This window comes from Equus asinus, chromosome 18 (genome assembly GCF_041296235.1).
Source record: "Equus asinus isolate D_3611 breed Donkey chromosome 18, EquAss-T2T_v2, whole genome shotgun sequence".
Lineage (NCBI taxonomy): Eukaryota > Metazoa > Chordata > Mammalia > Perissodactyla > Equidae > Equus > Equus asinus.
Window position 1 is genome coordinate 68667 of NC_091807.1, and position 14428 is coordinate 83094.

Below are 14428 nucleotides of genomic sequence, written 5' to 3' on the forward strand. Positions count from 1 at the left end.
GCATGCTGAATTCATTGGGGGTCAGGCAGGGAGGAAGCTGCCATTATTTTTTCTGCCCCTGCTTACAGGTGCACAGGACAGATCCACTGTGAAACTGGCAGAGAGACCTGTTATTTTTGCTCCCACAGCATCTGCTCACAATTGAGTGAGCTAGACCCACTGAGGGAGGAGTAGGGACAAAATGGCACCTGCTGTTTTGATTCCTGAAGCCTCTATTTGCAGATATGTCTGCTGGGTCTGCTGGGGGACCCTGGGGGACAGACATGGGCTAAGTGGTACCTGCTATTTTTGTTCCTACATCAAAAGCTTGCAGGTGCATGTGCTAACATGAGGATACATGTCATGCATGGCTTATTCCAGGGGAGAGGGAGTGGGCTTCTCCCCTAGTTCCACTGCCTTGGGGAGTCCAGTCCACCCACTTTCAGGTATACATGCATGGATCTCTTAGGCATCCTTTTGTGCTGTGTAGGGATCCTCTGTTGGTCAATGGGTGTCTGATTTGTTGTAACTTAGAGAGGAGAGGAAAGGAATTACTCACTCCTCCATGATGCTGTGGTTACTCCTGTTAGCTCTCTTTTGCTGGTTATATTTGGTTTCCATTTTCTACTAAACTGTTTACCCTGTTTGGAATTTATGCAACATTTTACATGGAAAGAAGTGTGGAATGTCACTTTCCATACTGCTACTCTATGGTCATTAATCCTTGCTATCTACCAGACATCTTTTGCTTATAGATAAGAGGTCTCAAGTGTTGCATATGTCATAAGAGCCTAAACAATTAGAAAGATTGGCACCTGAGCTAATAACTGTTGCGAATCTTTTTTTTCTTTTTCTCCCCAGATCTCCCCAGTACATAGTTGCACATCTTAGTTGTAGATCCTTCCAGTTGTGGCACGTGGGATGCCACCTCAGCATGGCCTGATGATCCAAACTTGTTAAACCCTGGGCAGCCAAAGCAGAACCCACGAACTTAACCACTTGACCATGGGGCCAGCCCCCTGTTGATATTTTTTTGCTCTGCAGAAGCTTTTTAGTTTCATATAGTCCCAGTTGTTTATTTTTACTTTTGTCTCTTTTGCTTTTGAAGTCAAATCCAAAAAATCATTACCAAAACCAATGTCAAACGGCTTACCACCAAAACTCTCTTCAAGGAGTTTTACGGTTTCAGGTCTTACATTCAAGACTTTAATCCATTTTGAGTTAATTTTTGTGTATGGTGTAAGATAGTGGTCCACTTTTATTCTTTTGCATGTGGCTGTCCAGTTTTCCTAACACCATTTACTAAAGAGATTATCCTTTCTTCTTCGTATTTTATGGCTTTGTCATAACAAATTTATCATATACATGGGGCTCTATTTCTGAGCTCTCTGTTCTGTTCCATTGATATATATGTCTGTTTTTGCACCAGTAATATGTTGTTTGATTCTATAGCTTTGTAATCTAGTTTGAAATCAGGGAATGTGGCTTGCTCCACTTTGCTATTCTTTCACAAGATTGCTTTGGCTGTTTGGGGGTTTTTGTGGTTCCATAAAAATTTTAAGATTGTTTGTTTTATTTCTCTCAAAAATGCCACTGGAATTCTGGCAGGGATTGCATTGAATCTCTAGATTGCCTTGGGTAGTATGGAAATTTTAACAATGTTAATTCTTCCCATGCAGGAACACAGACTATCTTTCCATTTATCTGTGTCTTCTTCCATTTATTTCATCAATGTCTTATAGTGTTCTGTGTATAGGTTTTTCACCTTATTAGTTAAATTTATTCCTAGATATTTTATTCTTTTGGTACAATTGCAAATGAGATTGTTCTAAATTTCTCTTTCTGATAGTTCATTATTAGTGTATAGAAACACAACAGATTATTGTATATTGATTTTGTATTCATCAACTTTATGAGTCATTTCTTAGTTCTAACAATTTTTGGTGGAGTCTTCAGTGTTTTCTACATATAATATCATGTCATCTGCAAATAGTGACACTTTTACTTCATCCTTTCCTATGTGGATGTCTTTTATTTACTTTTGTTACCTAATTGCTCTGGTTAGGACTTCCAATACTTTATTGAATAAATGTGATGAGAGTAAGCATCATTGTCTTGTTCCTGATCTTAGAGGAAAAGCTTTCAGCTTTCCACCATTGAATATGATGTTTTCTGTAGGATTGTCATATATGACCTTTATCATGTTGAAGTACTTTCCCTCAACACCCACTTTGTTGAGAGTTTTTATCAGAAATGAATGTTACATTTTGTCAAATGCTTTTTCTGCATCTATTGAAATGATCATAGGATTTTTATCCTTTAATTTGTTAATGTGGTGTAACACGTGGATTGATATATTGAGGTTGAATTGCCCTTGCATGCCTGGAATAAATCCTACTTGATCATGGTGTATGATTCTTTTAATGTATTGTTGAATTTAGTTTGCTAATATTTTGTTGAAGATTTTTTCATTTTATATTCATCAGGCATATTGGTTTGTACTTTTCTTTTCTCTTGTCTTTGCCTGGTTTTGCTCAGAGTAATGCTAGGCTCATAAAATGCATTTGGGGGGGGGTCTTCTTTTCTCTTCTATTTTTTGGAGGAGTTTTAATAAGTTTGGTATTAACTCTTTGAATGTCTGTTAGAATTCACCAGTGAAGCTGTCTGGTTCTGGATTTTGTGTGTTGGGAGGTTTTTAATTACTGATTCAATCTTAGTAGTATATGGTCTGTTCAGATTTTCTATTCATGTCTTGATAGGTTGTATGTTTCTAGGAATTTTTCCATTTCTTCTAGATTGTCCAATTTGTTGGCATATAAATGTTCATAGTAGTCTCTTATGATCCTATGTGTTTCTGCAGTATTAGCTGTAATGTCTCCTCCTCCATTTCTGATTTTATATGAGTCCTCTCAGCTTTTTCTCAGTGAGACTAACTAAAATTGGTCAATTTGTTTACTTTTTCAAAGTTCCAGCTCTTGTTTTCACTGAGCTTTTCTACGGTTTTTCTACCTCTATTTTATTTATTTTCCCTCTCTCTTTGTTATTTTCTTTCTTCTACTAACTTTTAGCTTGGTTTCTTCTTTTTCTAGTTACTTGAGGTGTAAAGTTAAGTTATTGAGGGTTTTTTTTGTTGTTTCTTGAGGTAAGCTCGTATCACTATGAACATCCCACTTAGAACTGCTTTTGCTGCATCTCATAAGTTTTGGTATGATGTACTTCCATTCTCATTTGCCTCCAGGTGTTTTTTGATTTGTCTATTGTTCTCTTCTTTGACCCATTTGTTGTTCAGTAGAATGTCGTTTATTCTCCACATATTTGTGAATTTTCTAGTTTTCTTCTTGTAATTAACTTCTAGTTTCATGCCATTGTGGTTAAAAAAGATGCTTGATATGATTCCAATCTTAAATTTATTAAGACTTGCTTTGTGGCCTAACATATGATCTATTTCAATAAATGTACCATGGGTAATGAAAACAATGTATACTCTATTGCTTTTGGGTGGAATGTTCTGTATATATCTGTTAAGTTTATCTGGTCAAACATGTCATTTAAGACCAATATTTTTGTATTAATTGTCTTCCTGGATGATCTGACCATTGATTAAATTGGAATATTAAAGTTCTCTACTATTATTGTATTGTTGTCTGTTTCTCCCTTTAGATCTGTTAACGTTTACTTTATAACTTAGTTGCACCTATGTCAGATCCATAAGTATTTACAAATGTAATATTCTCTTGTTGGATTCATCCTTTTATCATTACATATTGCTCATTTTTGTCTCATTACAGTCTTTGTTTTAAAGTCTATTTTGTCTCATATAAGTATAGCTACTCAGCTTTCTTTTGGTTTTCATTTGCATGGAATATCTTTTACCATTGTTTCAATTTCAGTCTGTGTGTGTCCTTACATTTGATATGAGTCTTTCATAGGCAGCATGCAGATGAGTCCTGTTTTTCAATCCCTTCAGCTACTTTATGTATTTTGATTGGAGAGTTTTGTCCATTTACATTTAAAGTAATTATGATGGGTATATACTTATTGCCATTTTGTTAATTATTTTCTGGCTATTTGTAATTCCCTTGTTCCTTCTTTCTCTTGCTTTCTCCTTTGTGGGCTGAATGACTTTCTTTACTGGTATGCTTAGATTGTTTTCTCGTTATCTTTTGTGCATTTACTACAGATTTTTGCTTTGTGGTTACCATAAGTCTTCCGTATAACAACTTATATTTATAATACTCTATTTTATGTTAACAATTTAAGTTTGAATGCATTCTAAAGCTCTACATTTTTACTCTCCCCTCCCACATTTTATGTCTTTGATATCACAATTTCAATCTTTTTATCTGGCGTCTCTCTTAACAAACCATCATAGTTACTTTTACTACTTCTGTCTTTTAACCTTTGTACTAGCTTTATAAGTGATTAATCCACTACCTTTACTATATAATTACCTTTACCAGTGAGATATATACTTTCATATTTTTTCTTGTTACTAATTAGCACCCTTTATTTTCATCTTAAAGAATGGTTTAATAGTGATGAATTCCTTTAGCTTTTGCTTGTTTGGAAAACTCTTTATCTCTCCAACTCTGAATGATAATTTTGCCAGGTATAGTATTTTTGGGTGGGAATTGTTTTCTTTCAGAACTTCAAATATATCATGACATTCTCTTGTGGCTTGCAAAGATTCTGCTGAAAATTTTGCTAATAGTCTTATTGGAGTTCCCTTGTATGTGACAAGTTGTTTTTCTCTTGCTGATTTTAATATTCTATTCATAACTCTAACTTTTGACATTTTAATAATAAAGCATCTTGTTGTGTGTCTCCTCGGGGCATCTTATTTAGAACTCTCTGGACTTCCTGGATCTGGATGTCTGCTTCCTTCCTCAGGTTAGGAAAGTTTTCAATCATTATTTCTTCAAATAAGTTTTCTACTCCTTTCTCTCTATCTTCTCCTTCTGGAATCCTGTAATATGAATGTTAGTCTGTTGATGTCCCATAAGTCCCTTAAGCTATCTTCACTCTTTTTCATTTTTATATTTTTGTTTCTCTGCTTCAGTGAGTTCCATTGCTGTTTTTTATTTCACTGATCCTTTCTTCTGCTTCATCTAGTTTGCTGTTGAACTGTGCTAGTGTATTTTTCAGTACAGTTATTGTATTCTTCAGCTCTGTGGTTTCTATTTGGTACTTTCTTATGTTTTTATCTCTGTTTAAGTTCTTACTGTGTTCATTCATCATTTTCCCAAGTTCAGCAAGCATCTTTATGACTGTAACTTTGAGCTCTTTATCACGTAAATTAGTTATCTCCATCTCATTAAGGATTTTCCCTAAGGTTTTATCTTCTTCATTTATTTGAAACAAATTCCTTTGATTCTTTATTTTGCTTCATCCTGTGTATTGGTTTTCATGCATTAGATAAAGCAGCCAACTCTCTCAATCTTGAAGGAGTGGACTTGTGTGCAAGATGAAACTTATTGTTCAACCCTAGTCTGGCCCTTTGTTGTCTCTGAAACCTTTGTGATTGTCCAAGCAGCTTACTTTTACTAGCTCCCAGTAGTTGAGGATGTGCCAAGACCTGTCAGTGTCCCAAAGGCGTGGATCTCAATTAGCGCCTAGATTCAGGCTGATTGGAAGCCAGACTCTCAGGCAACAGCTTTTAAATAATACAAATATGTACAGTCCTGTGTGATTGCAAGCATAAGCCCTGCAGAACTCCAGAGCCAGGTGGTCTGGAGTTGTCCCAGGGACAGCAGACAAGCATAAGAGCTCCCCTCTGAGAGATGCTGGTGCTCTGGAGCACTGTAGAGCAAGAGCACAGAGATAGTACTTACCCTCCAAAGTGTCTGGAAATGTTTACAGTCAGCTCTTAGAAGTGTGTTTAATCAGAAGCCTGACCGGCAGTCTGAAGCTATAGTAAGCTAATAGGCCACTTTCACAGAAAGACTGAACCACTGCAGCAGTCGCCTCTTGCTGTGCTCTGAGTGTAGAAGCTGATTAAGAACTCTTTCTCCACTGGTTGCTGACCTATGGGGCCCATGAGCATAAACCTCACTGGGCACCAGACCCAAGTTATGTAGAGGTTTCACTTGTCAACAGCCACAGAAATCAGGGCACCAGGCAAGGGTATAAGTTCCTTTATGGAAGATACCAGTGAACTGGAGTGAAGCAAAGAGAAAGCACAAAGATTGCATACACTAGCCTCCATTCCCTGAAAGCATCTCTGTAGGTGCCTTGAACTGTGCCAATCCAGAGGGCTCCCGCTCAGGCTGAAGCTCCAGGACAAGCAAATAGACCTCATTCTCAGAAAGACAGGGGTGTGTTTAAGTCTGTTATCTGTGCAGTGCCTTAGGGGTGGTTGCTTGCCAAGCACTGTGTCTCTAATTGTTACAGTCTGTGAGACCCAGGAACACAAGCCCCGCTGGACTCTATAGCCAAGTAATCAAGAGACTTCCCCTGGGCCACAGCTGCAAAAAACAGGACACAAAATGTAAAAACTGGGGCACCAGATGCATGTAGAAACTCCCTCCAGGAGATACTGGCACCTGGAGCACAGCAGAGGAAGAGTGCAAAGATGCCACCCACTGACTGGAGTGGAAAAATGGCACCCACCAGGAAAAAAGTCTAGAGCAACAAAAAGGATGTGTTCACCAGCTTTACCAAGGCAGAGGGAAGGTGCAGAGATGGCACCCACCAGCTTCCATTCCCAGAGCATATCCCTCCCAGCTAGCCCCTGCCCCACAGTCCAATGCTTTAAAATTAGCAAGTGAGCCATTTTCACATAAAGTCTGGGCAATTTTCAAAGACTACTCCTTCCCTGGCGCTGGGGTGAGTGAGTCCACATGTCAGCCCTTTAAGAGCCATTTCTCAGTTTGCCAGAGTCTCACAAGTCTTGTGGACGCCAGCTCAACTGGCTTTCCAAGCTAAGAGTTTTGAGGGCTCATCTCTCAGGTGCAGGTCTTCAAAGTTTGGCTGCACAATGTGGAGTACAAACTCTGCTCCTCAAGGAGAAGCTCAAGGTTCTGAGCTCCCTCTTGATTGTGGGTCGCTGTGCCAGGGGGTGAGTTTTCTGGTGAGACTCTGTCTCAGCCTTTCCTACTCACTTTTATGGGTTTTTTCCCTAATTTTCCCAATATAAAGGAGCTGTTTTGCTAGGGTTTAGGGTTTCTTCAGAGAAAATTGTTCTATATACAGCTGTAGATTCTGTGTGTCTGTGGAAGGAGGTGATTTCAGGATCTTCCTATATCACCATCTTGAACTGGAACCCCCAAAATGTACACTTTTAGGAAAGGACAGACAATAAAGTGTCAATTTTCTCTACCTTGATGGGTAGCTTTACTGACTCAAAAACCAAATGTGAAGATGTTATTACCTTTACAAATTGCCAAATTATAACTATGAAGAGAATCTCTAGTTTTGTTTTTCACTTTTGGAAAATGTGGGGCAGTGTTCTTATATCTTATTGCATTAGCCACAGTCTTTGTCGTATGACTCTGTAGTCCCTCCCACTGTGGTTGGGTTTTCATCTGCTCTAGATTTTAATTTGGAATATAAAATTTGAGCAATTTGAGATAATGAAAAACTTATCAGGCATCTTTAAGCACTACAAAATTAGCCATAAAAATGAGTGGCTAAGTTTATTTTTATTTTAAGTAACTATTACTGATAAAAGATCCTTGAACTAGCTAGGATTCTTGGGCCAGTTCAGTTTTCAACATTAACTTTCTACACTGCACTTCAGTCCATCCTTTTTTTGTATTCAGAGGGAAGATTTAATTTCTTTCTGGCTTCACAAATCTCATTTTTCATATAAAATATTTTTAATGGACTTTAATTTTCAGAAAAGTTTCAGGCTTACAGAAAAATTACACAGACAGTAGAGTTCCCATACACTCCCTCTTCCCTGCTCCCATTTAACACCGTCTCCGTCTCACTGACATCCTGCATTAGCTGATGCATGTGCTGCAACTGGTGAACCAATATTGGTGCATTATTAGGAACTAGAGCCCATAGTTTACTTTAAGGTTCACTCTTTCCGTTGTACAGTTAGATAGGTTTTGCTAAATGCCTAATGCCATGTGCCCACCATTACAGTATCATACAGAATACCATTACTGCCCTAAAAATGCCCTGTGAAAAATCAGGATTTTAGTCAATCAATAACATGAATATGTTGAGAACCTACCCTCTGCCTAGCAGTGTGCTAGATGAGGTGCTCTGGTGAGCTAAAAAAACCCTGACAGACAAAAGTGGAGTGTCTTGTATTAGAGGCCACCTGGCCAGACCCGCTTAGTTTAAGGATGACTGTGTTAGTTTCCTAGTGTTACATAACACAATATCACAAACTAGACAGAGTAAAACAACAGAAATTTATTGTCTCACAGTTATGGAGGCTAGAAGTCTGAAATCAAGGGGTCAGTAGGGCCATTCTCTCTGTAAGCCTCTAGGGGAGGAAACTTCTTTGTTTCTTCCAGCTTCTTGTAGTCTTAGACATTCCTTGACCTGTGGCAGCAGACCTCCCACTCCTGCCCCAATCTTCGCCTGGCCATCTTCCCTCCATGTGTCTTCACATGGTATTTTCCTATGTCTGTCTCTTCTCTTCTGTTAAGAACACCAGTTATATTTTGGATTAAGGTCCCATCGTATTCCAATATGACCTCATCTTAATTTTCTAGTTGTGTCTCGAATGACTCTATTTCCACAGAAGTTTACATTCAGAGGTGCTGGAGACTAGGACTTCAACATATCTTTTTGGGAGACACAATTCAACCCATAACAATAGTGATGCAAAGACACAGACTAAAACAGCTTGCCTAGCTAGTTAACGGCAGAGTCAGCACCAGAACTCAAATTTCCACTCTTCAAAACTAGAGGTTTCCCTAATTTTCCTTAGCAGTGTGCATTCTGGCTGTGCAGATAAGATTTACACATTTATGGAGTACAGAACCGAACAGCACATATATTATGATTGAGTGGTATGCCAGAGATGCTCAGGGAAGTGGGAGTTTGCAGAACTGGTAAAAACTTTTTAGTACGAAGCTCAAAGAAGACTTCATGTGGAAAGTGGGTAATGATCTGTGCCTTAGGGAAGGGACGAGGATCAGTAGGATTCAGGTAGGTAATGTAACTAAGAAGGGCAATTGGATTAGTGTCACCAAGGTTGGTGGGCACTACAAAGTCATAGAAAAAACATTTTCACAGGTCAGCAGTCACTAGTATTCTACCTTGTGTGTGGTAGATGACAACATTTGTCTTGAGTCCTCATGCTTCCCTGTTTCCATACTATTTTTAACATGACTGTGTAGCACCCTTCCACCACAGTCAGGGTGACCTGCCCTGAGTCTTGACTTTGGGCTCAGCCATGGACTTGCTTTGACCAGCAGAATGGTACCAAAAATGACACATTAATAGGCTTAAAGTTAGCTTGAGCTTGAGGCTTTCTCTCTTGCACATCCACCAGTATCATGAGAAGAAAACATCTAGGCTGACCTCTGACGGATGGGAGACACATGGAGCTGAGGTCCATCACCAGGTCCAGCCAAGATCAGCCAACGTCCAGCTGATAGTAGATGCGTAAGAGAGTACAGACAAGACCAGCAGAGGCCTCCAGGCCAGCCTGGCTTGGGTGAGATGAATCCTAACACACATAAAATTGCAGATTTTTTTATTGCATGCCACCGAGTGTGGTTATTTGCTACAGAGCAAAAGTTAATTGATCCACCATGCAAGGCAATGTTTGAAAGATGCCATCACCTGTTTTTAAATTTTTTTTCCATTTTAACCCTTTTTAAAGCATAGTTCAATGGCATAAAGTACGTTCACACTGCTTTGAATCACCCAATCATTTACTTTCATTCATTTAGTTTGAAAACATGAAGTGAAATATAACAAAATATGGAGACTGCAAAAAGACCAGTCACATTCCACACGTTATGTCTGGAGTAATGAAGTGGGTACTGACATCAACACAGGAGGTAGAACACATTGTCCTTTTTCTCAAGAAGCTTACAGTCAAGTTCATATTATGAGCTGTATATATAAGGAAAAAGACAAGAAAAGTTAGTCAGCTATTTGCAACTAGAAATTGCTTTTCTTGGTGGACCTTCCCTATGTGAAATACTGCTTGACAGGTTATTAATAATAGGGAACTCACTTTATGGAAAGAAGACTCCTTTAGAAAATATAAGACATCTGCATGTGGAGCATGTGTGCAGTCTTCAGAATTTCCATAAGCCACATGAACGCTGACCCTGGAGCTTCAGAGAGTCTGACCACCCCAACACTAACCCTTCCTTGGAGATAGAGAAATGGACTTGCACAGGCCTCCTCCCTCTGGAAACTTTCCTGGAGAACAGGTCCTTGTCTAAGAAAAGGAAATGGCCTCTCTTATTTTCGTCTAATCACATTCCAGCCAGGCTCAGATCATCAAAATGCAAATCCTAGGAGGTGAGATCAGCATCATGGCAGAGTGAGCTCGCCCAGGACTCTCTCCCCTCCACATACAACAAAAAGGAGCAACCACATTCCAAGAAAAAATATCCTAATAGCACAGGAATCCTCAGAGACCCACAGCAGCCAAATGACGGAGGGTGGAGAGGCTGGAGTCCCCCTTGGAGGAGCTGGAACAGGGTAAGAGAGAACTTCGTTCCCTCCCCTAGAGAATGGGATCACTGCCTCGGGAGAGGGAACGAGTGGGGGAGGGTCCACACATCCACGGGATCACCCAGGACTCTACCAACCATGCAGCCTAGACAGAAGCCCTCTAATGGGGTGAAAGCTTTCATGTGTGGTGACCCCATCAAGCCAAGGCCCCAGGAAATCAGAGAGCGAGACCTGATTGGGAAACCGGGTCTGCATGCAAGAGAAAGTGCCCACCCTCCCCCAACCCGTGCTGTGTGTGGCCATCTCAGCTGAAGGCAGAGGGCTCAGACTATGCAGCTCTTGACCCCCATGTAGTGGCGACAGGCTGTAACTGCAACTGAATAATAACATTATGGGCAAAAACTGCTCCTCTACCATCCAGCAATTTATAAAATCTCAACACCAGAAGGAAAACAATAAAAACACAGAATTATGTCCTGAGGACTTGGAAATAGGTAAACCAAGCAACAAGGAATTCAGAATAGTGATCATCAAAAAACTCAATGAAGTAAAGGGAAATATAGAAAAACAAGTCAATGAGTTCTGTAGTTACTTTACAAAGGAGATTGAAATTATAAAGAAGAATCAATCAGAAGCACTAGTGATGAAAAATACAATGGATCAGATAACACAGAATACAGATTCCCTGAATGCCCATATGGATGCCGCAGAGGAGAAAATTAGCATAATCGAAGAAAGACAGGTTGAATGGCTCCAGAGAGATGAAGAAAGAGAACTAAGAATTTAAAAAACTGAAGAAAACCTCCGAGAAATAGCCAACTCAATGAGAAAATGCAACTTAAGATTCATCGGTATTCCCGAGGGCATGGAAAAGGAAAATGGACCAGAAAGTGTGCTCAATGACATAAGAGCAGAGAACTTCCCAAATCTAGGGATTGAGAGAAAAATGTGTGTGGAGGAAGCTTTCAGATCTCCTAGATCTGTCAATGTAAAAAGACCTACTGCAAGGCATATAGTAGTAAAAATGGCAAAAATGAATGAGAAAGAAAGAATACTCAGGGCAGCAAGGCAGAAGAAAATAACCTACAAAGGAACCCCCATCAGACTTTCAGTGGATTTTTCTACAGAAACCTTACAAGTTAGGAGAGCATGGAATGACATATTCAAAACTTTAAAAGATGAAAATCTTCAAGCAATAATACTCTATCCAGGAAAAATATCTTTCAGATATGAGGGAGAAATTAACTCTTTTCCAGACAAAAAAACGCTAAGGGACTTTGTAGCCATGAGACTCCCCATACAAGAAATCCTCAAGAAGGCCCTCATACCTGAAAAAATAATTAAAGGGCAGAAAGGGGTCACAAAACACAGAGTAAGGGGACAAATAGAATCAGAATAGCATAGCAACTATAGCATTAGGATAAAGTGAAGGAATGCACCAGAAACAAAGACAATCTTATCACTCTAACCACAAACTCACAACCCGAGTTGGAATACGAGATGAAAATAATAACTTAGGAAGGGAGGAGGAAAGGCACTGAATCAGTTTAGACTAAGGAAACAAGAGGCCACCAGAAAATGGACTATGTTATGCACGACATTCTGAATACAAACTTCAGGGTAGCCACTAAACAAAAAACAGAACAGAGACACAAAAAATAAATAAGGAAAAGCTAAGAAACCCAGCAAAATAAATTGCAGAAGTCAATGGGTAGGCTAAAACACACAGGACAAGAAACAAAGGAAATTCAGGAAAACCAGAAAATGAGTGACAGAATGACAGCATTAAGCCCTTATGCATCAATAATCACCCTCAATGTAAATGGATTGAACTCTCCAATAAAAAGACACAGAGTGGCAAGATGGATTAAAGAACAAGATCCAACAATTTGTTGCCTCCAGGAAACACACCTCAGCTCCAAGGAGAAACAGAGGCTCAGAGTGAAGGGGTGGAAGACAATACTCCAAGCTAATAGCAAACAAAAGAAAGCAGGTGCCTCAATACTTATATCAGAGAAAACAGACTTCAAGATAAGGCGGGTAAAGAGAGACATACAGGGCCAATATATAGTGATCAAAGGGACACTTCATCAAGAAGAAATAACGCTTATAAATATCTATGCACCCAACACAGGAGCACCAAAGTTTATAAAGCAAGTATTAACAAACCTAAAAGAAGACATCAAAAATAACACAATAATAGTAGGAGACCTCAACATCCCACTCACGTCATTGGACAGATCATCCAGACAGAAAATCAACAAGGGAAAAGCAGAGCTAAACGAAAAGCTAAAACAGTTGAACTCAATACACATATACAGAACACTTCATCCAAAAACAGCAGAATACACATTCTTCTCAAGTGCACCTGCAACATTCTCAAGGACAGACCGTATGTTGGGAAACGAGGCAAGCCTCTATAAATTAAAAAAAAAATTGAAATAACAACAAGCATCTTCTCTGATAATAATGGCATGAAACTAGAAATTAATTACAAGAAAAAAAGCTGAGAAAGGGGCAAAGATGTGGAGACTAAACAATGTGCCATTGAACAAGCAACGGATCATTGAAGAAATTAAAGAAGAAATCAAAAAATATCTGGAGACAAATGAAAATGATAACATGCCATACCAACTCATATGGGATACAGCAAAAGCTGTATTAAGAGGGAAATTCATCACAATACAGGCACATCTTAACAAACAAGAAAAATCCCAAATAAGCAATCTCAAACTACACCTAACTGAATTCGAGAAAGAAGAACAAACAAAGCCCAAAGTCAGCAGAAGGAGAGAAATAATAAAAACCAGAGCCGAAATAAATGCTATTGAAACCAAAAAGGCAGTAGAAAGGCTCAATGAAAGAAAAAGCTGGTTCTTTGAGAAGATAAATAAAATTGACAAACCTCTAGCCACACTTACAAAGAAAAAAGAGAGAAAGCTCAAATAAACAAAATCAGAAATGAAAGAAGAGAAATAACAACAGACTCCACAGAAATACAACGGATTATAAGAGAATACTACGAAAAACTATATGCCAACAAAATGGAAAACCTAGAGGAAATGGATAAATTCTTGGACTCCTACAATCTCCCAAAGCTCACTCAAGAAGCAGCAGACAATTTGAACAGACCAATCACAAGGAACGAGACTGAAACAGCCATCAAAAACATCCCAAAGAATAAAAACCCAGGACCAGATGGCTTCCCTGGGGAATTCTACCAAACTTTCAGAGAGGATTTAATACCTATCCTTTTCAAGCTATTCCAAAAAATTAGGGAGGATGGAACACTTCCTAACATATTCTACATGGCTAACATCATGCTGATACCAAAGCCCGACAAGGACAGCACGAAAAAGGAGAACTACAGGCCAATATCGCTGATGAACATAGATGCAAAAATTCTAAACAAAATTTCGGCAACCCAAATACAGCAATTCATCAAAAGGATCATACATCATGATCAAGTGGGATTCATACCAGGGAAACCGGGCTAGTTCAACATCCGCAAATCAGTCAACGTGATACACCACATCAACAAACAGGAATAAAAACCACATGATCATCTCAATAGATGCAGAGAAAGCATTTGACAAGATCCAACAGCAATTTATGATAAAAACCTCTGAAGAAAATGGGGATAGAAGGGAACTACCTGAACATAATATTGGCCATATATGACAAACCCACAGCCAACATCATACTCAAGGGCAAAAACTGAGTGCCATCGCCCTGAAAACAGGAACGAGACAAGGATGCCCTCTATCACCACTCTTATTTAACATAGTACAGGAGGTTTTGGCCAGAGCAATTAGGCAAGAAAAAGGAATAAAAGGAATCCAAATAGGGA